The 5,023-nt window shown below is 43.1% G+C and overlaps 1 pseudogene; it reads right to left on the bottom strand.

Annotated features, from left to right (window-relative positions):
• Nucleotides 1-4,079: 4,079 nt before the first annotated feature.
• LOC118351751 (cardiolipin synthase (CMP-forming)-like) lies at nt 4,080-4,662 on the bottom strand (annotated as a pseudogene).
• Nucleotides 4,663-5,023: the final 361 nt, after the last annotated feature.

Raw genomic sequence — 5,023 nt, 5'->3', positions numbered from 1 at the left:
AGCTTCAACTAGCAGTCCGGAGAAATTTGTCTTGATGCTCTTGACCTCTGTCTTTTGTAGACTCTTGTGTTCTTAATGGTGGAAAGAATTTTAGGGGGTCATCTAGTATATGTTATATATATGAAAACAGAGGCCCAGATGATCGAAGTGGCCCTTGATCCTGGGATATCTGGTTCAAATCAGTTTTATTTTCAGGCTGTCACTTACTATCAAGATTTTCTAAAACAGCTTTATAGAGATATTAATTCACATGCCAAGGGTTCACTCATTTAAAGTATACAGTTGCGGTTGGATCCACAGTGTGAGCACAGAGCGGAGCCCCCAGAGCCCTGAGCAGCCCCACAGCCATGGCCAGCCTAGTTACACTCACACTGGGGAGGGGCCACAACATTGAAGCTGGCCCAGGGTCCAGGCACTGTGACTGTGACCCCGAGCAGTGACATGGAGGCCGGGTAGCTCACAGCCACCTGCTCCCAGTACTGCCCCCACAGAGCCCCACACGCCCACAGTGGACCAGGGCGCAGCATCCCAGGAGGCTGACACTGACACACCAGCCGGAGGGGACAAGAATGTCACTGCAAGAAAGGTAGTGGAAATCATAAAATGATTCTGTGTAAGAAATAGATATGGTTTCACCAAGAGGAATGACACCAAGGAAGATGTTTTTGTACACCAGACTGCCATGAAGAAGAAGAACCCCTATATTGAGGCACGGGGATTGCAGAGACTATGGAGTTTGATGTCAGAGGAGAAGAAGCAATGCTACCCGCCCTGCTGGAGCCCCAGTGCGAGGCAGTAAGTCCGCAGAGGACCGCATCCTGGCCAAGTGCAAGGGGCCTCCCAGCAATGACCCGCAGAGGTACCAGACCAGTGAGAGGAGGGAAAGAAGGAGGGGTGGAGAGTGCCCCTCGAGGCCAGGCCCCCGCACCCGCCTGCCCAGGCTCCGGAGCCCACCTGACCCCGCCGGGACCCTACCTTCGGCAACTGCTGCTCCCCATCCTGCGCAATGGGAAGGGATGGAGGGTGTTGACAAACGGATGCAGGAGAGCAAGGGAGACCCGTGAGACAGCACATGGACGAGGGCGCAGGCGGTGAAGACCGCCTAGAGGGACGGCAATGAAGACATGGGGAGATGAGACCCAACGTAGACAGTGCTGCGGGGTCACACCTGAAGGCAGGCCCAGAAAACCCTGAAAACACAGGAGGACAGACAACCCCAGCAGCCCATCCACCTGCTGAGCATCGGCCGCTCCAGAGCCTAAGGCTGAGTAAACACCGGCCTGTCTTCTCCACGGCGAGCTTTGTCCTCCAACCTGAAGAAACGAATATGACATTCCAGAAGAAATGAACCAAAGATGGGAGCTGAAGGCCTCAGGTGCTTGCCTTTTGCCTGTTGACCAGTTAACCAAACTGCCTTATCTATGCAGCACAGGCCTATTATTCATTTTACCTCAAGATTTATATGAAGATCCATGCTAGCTAGAAGAAAGACAGCCAGAAGGAATGTAGCAAGGACAAAGCAGTTTCTTTCTTTCTTTTTTAAGATTTTATTTATTTCTTCATGAGAGACACAGAGAGAGAGGCAGAGATAGGTAGAGGGAGAAGCAGGTTCTCTGCGGGGATCCCGATGCAGGACTCCATCCCAGGACCCCAGGATCACACCCTGAGTCAAAGACAGATGCTCAACCACCAAGCCACCCAGGCATCCCAAGTACAAAACAGTTTCTATAGGACAGATGGGAGAGAGGGCAACAGTTGCCAGAGGTGGCAACTGCCCTGAAGCTACAGGTTTTATTTTCTTTGTGTGTAAGTGGGGTTTTGGATCATGGGCAGGGTGGTGTCTAATGGAGGCTGCTTCCAATCATTTGTGGGGGCACCTCCCAGTGGTTAGGAGGAGTTTTGACCCTACAAAGTTCTGACCCTACAGAACCCTTATGGCAGCTTTTCCCCATGGAGAGGGGGAATGGTAATGCAAATGAATTATAATGAGCCTAGGGGTTACCCTGGGGTGGGGGTGTAAGAGGAGAGAAAGCTTGTGTTCTGCACCTGTGGCTCTTGATCTGTCAGCCTGGGGATGTTGGAAGCCAGAAGACCCAGATGTTGAGAGCCATAAAGTCAGGACGTTGTGCCCTCAGGCTTCTAATGTGTAACCTATTTATCACCTCCCTTGCCTCCAGCTCCTGTTTAACTGTCTACTCTATCAGTTTCAATACAATATGCCAAGGCATGGATTTCTAAAATTCTGTTTGCGTATGTCATGCTCTTTTTCTATGGATTTATGTCTTTCATAAATTCTGGAAAACTTCAACTGTTATAATTCAAATATTTTTATTTCTTTTCTTGTAAAACATCTAAGAGATAATATTAGACCTTATCTCTCTATCCCAATCACCCTTTCATATTGTTCATTACTTCTTTGTGCTGCATCCTGTTAATTATTTTTATTTCCAACTCTCTTATTCCCTTAACCTATAAAAAAAACAAAAACAAAAACAAAACCCTTCAAAGTTTAAAAACCTTTTAAAACAGAGTACATAGGGGAAGGGAAGGGAAAAATAAAACAAGATGAAATCAGAGAAAAAGAAAAACCATAAGTAATCATAGGAAACAAACTGAGGGTTGCTGGAGGGAAGGGGGATGGGAGGATGGGATAATTGAGTGATGGACGTTAAGGAGGACACAGGATGTAATGAGCACTGGGTGTTATATGTAAGCGATGAATCACTAGATTCTACTCCTGAAACCAATATTACACTATATGTTAACTAATTAGAATTTAATAAAATTAAATTTTAAAAAACTGAAAAAAACTTTAAAAACATATATAACTTCATATTATTTTCATATCACATAAGTCCCAACATAATGCAAACATCACTATGTAAGAAACACAATGTAAAGGCAGGATGTAAATCACTGCCTCCTAAACATGCTGTCATATTCCAGCTACCTGTGCTATTTGTTATCCCAATACATAAACTGTTAGGTACCCGAGAGCTGGAAGACTTTCCTTTTTTTTAAAATATTTTTTTAAAGATTTTAATTTATTTATTCATGAGAGACACAGAAAGAGAGATTGGCAGACACATAGGCAGAGGGAGAAGCAGGCTCCATGCAGGGAGCCCGACGTGGGACTCAATCCAGGGACTCCAGGATCAGGCCCAGGGCTGAAGGCAGTGCCAAACTGCTGAGCCACCTGGGCTGCCCTGGAAGATTTCCTAAACACAAACTTCAACAGATTTTATTTTATGTTTGATCTTATTTATTATCTTCAAAATTTCCTGCATTTTAACTCTTGTTACAACTTTTCTTTATTCATAGCTAAACTTTCTTTATTCTGTCATTATCCTAAGCAATTAGATACTAACCACGTGAACTATTAATGTCCACAAATCTAAAAATCAAATGCAAAACTCTTTCAGCCATGTGTAAGATATGTATCTAAACATGCAAAATTCCCTATAGTGCTTTGTGACTCATCTAAATTCTATTTTAAAAGAGGTGGTGATTTAAGTTTCCACGTTCTGGACTATTTTTTAAAATGTATTTAAAAATGATTAATAGGGATCCCTGGGTGGCGCAGCGGTTTGGCGCCTGCCTTTGGCCCAGGGCGCGATCCTGGAGACCCGGGATCGAATCCCACGTCGGGCTCCCGGTGCATGGAGCCTGCTTCTCCCTCTGCTTGTGTCTCTGCCTCTCTCTCTCTCTCTCTGTGACTATCATAAATAAATAAAAATTAAAAAAATAAAAAATAAAAAAAAATAAAAATGATTAATAGTAACTGGAATACTTGTAATTTTATAAAGTAATCAAGAACTCTAAAATAAAATGCTATGCTAAGTTCTATTTTCATTTAAAAATACATTGAAAAAAATACATTGGAAATTCTGTATATCTTCATGATAGAGCTTATCTTCAATGTGCAGCACTTCAATTTTGATGATATGTTTGTTCTAACAGATCCTTTTTCAGGCTGAACACTAAAATGGGAAATTCCTGTAGATTTCCAAGTAGCCCTGTGCCAGTGATGTATACGGCTTCTTTCCTAAAGATGATGGATGACTTTCGTCTGCATTTTTTCACCTGACAGCATTCTGAGCATGATGATAGTAACTATAAGCTGATGCATCTGTGCTGCAAAATATAAAACACCACAGTATCTGAAGATAAATACTGTCAACATAATTGAAAACCACAGCTGCCAAAGAAACCACCAAGATTAACTGGACTGCTATGTTTACTTTGTGGATACATGTTGGTTTTAATTTAGCAGTGACACAGCAAGGATTGAAATACTTAGCAAGTGTTCTCAGTGTTGGAAGAATTCGATATCTGACATAAAGATGATAGCAACCAATATTACATCTTCAAAATTATCATATAAATAAGTGAAACTGGAGTAAGATCTGTTTAGGCCACGCTAATATATAGGTCATTGATAGGGATTTCATCAGCAAGTGGACCAAGAATGTTTCCCACAGCTGGTTATCAATTGTCCCAGTTTCAAGCAATAAATCCAAGCAACAAATCAGTGAGCCCAACTAGAGCAAAAACTCCTAGTGCAATATCAAAATCTTCTCTAGTAATCAAAGAGCCCCGAACTGAGGCTAAATTGATTCCCCTCATTGACAACATATATGGAATTGTCTACAGGTTTTCATATAGGCTTGATGGTGCTTGTCAGGCCGCATTGTCCATCTGGGGCTTCAGTAGCAGAATGAGGGCCACCTTCCCTGTGCCCGAGCAGTGGCCTTGCCCAGGGGATGGATTAATAGCTATCATCCAGTTGACTTGTTCTCTCTCAAGTCATGTTTGATGAGTTATTTGATCCATCCACTATTTGCAATTTCAATGATTGCTTTTTTATTTCTAGAAATTCTACTTTAAAAAATCCACCCATTGTTTTTCATGATGATACTCTCTTTTTGGAGATTTTATTTATTTATTCATGAGAGACACACACAGAGAGAGGCAGACACAGGCAGAGGGAGAAGCAGGCTCCCTGTGGGGAGTCCGATGTGGG

Source organism: Canis lupus, chromosome 21 (assembly GCF_003254725.2).
Source record: "Canis lupus dingo isolate Sandy chromosome 21, ASM325472v2, whole genome shotgun sequence".
NCBI classification, from domain to species: Eukaryota; Metazoa; Chordata; class Mammalia; order Carnivora; family Canidae; genus Canis; species Canis lupus.
This window is presented reverse-complemented; position numbering and strand designations above follow the sequence as displayed.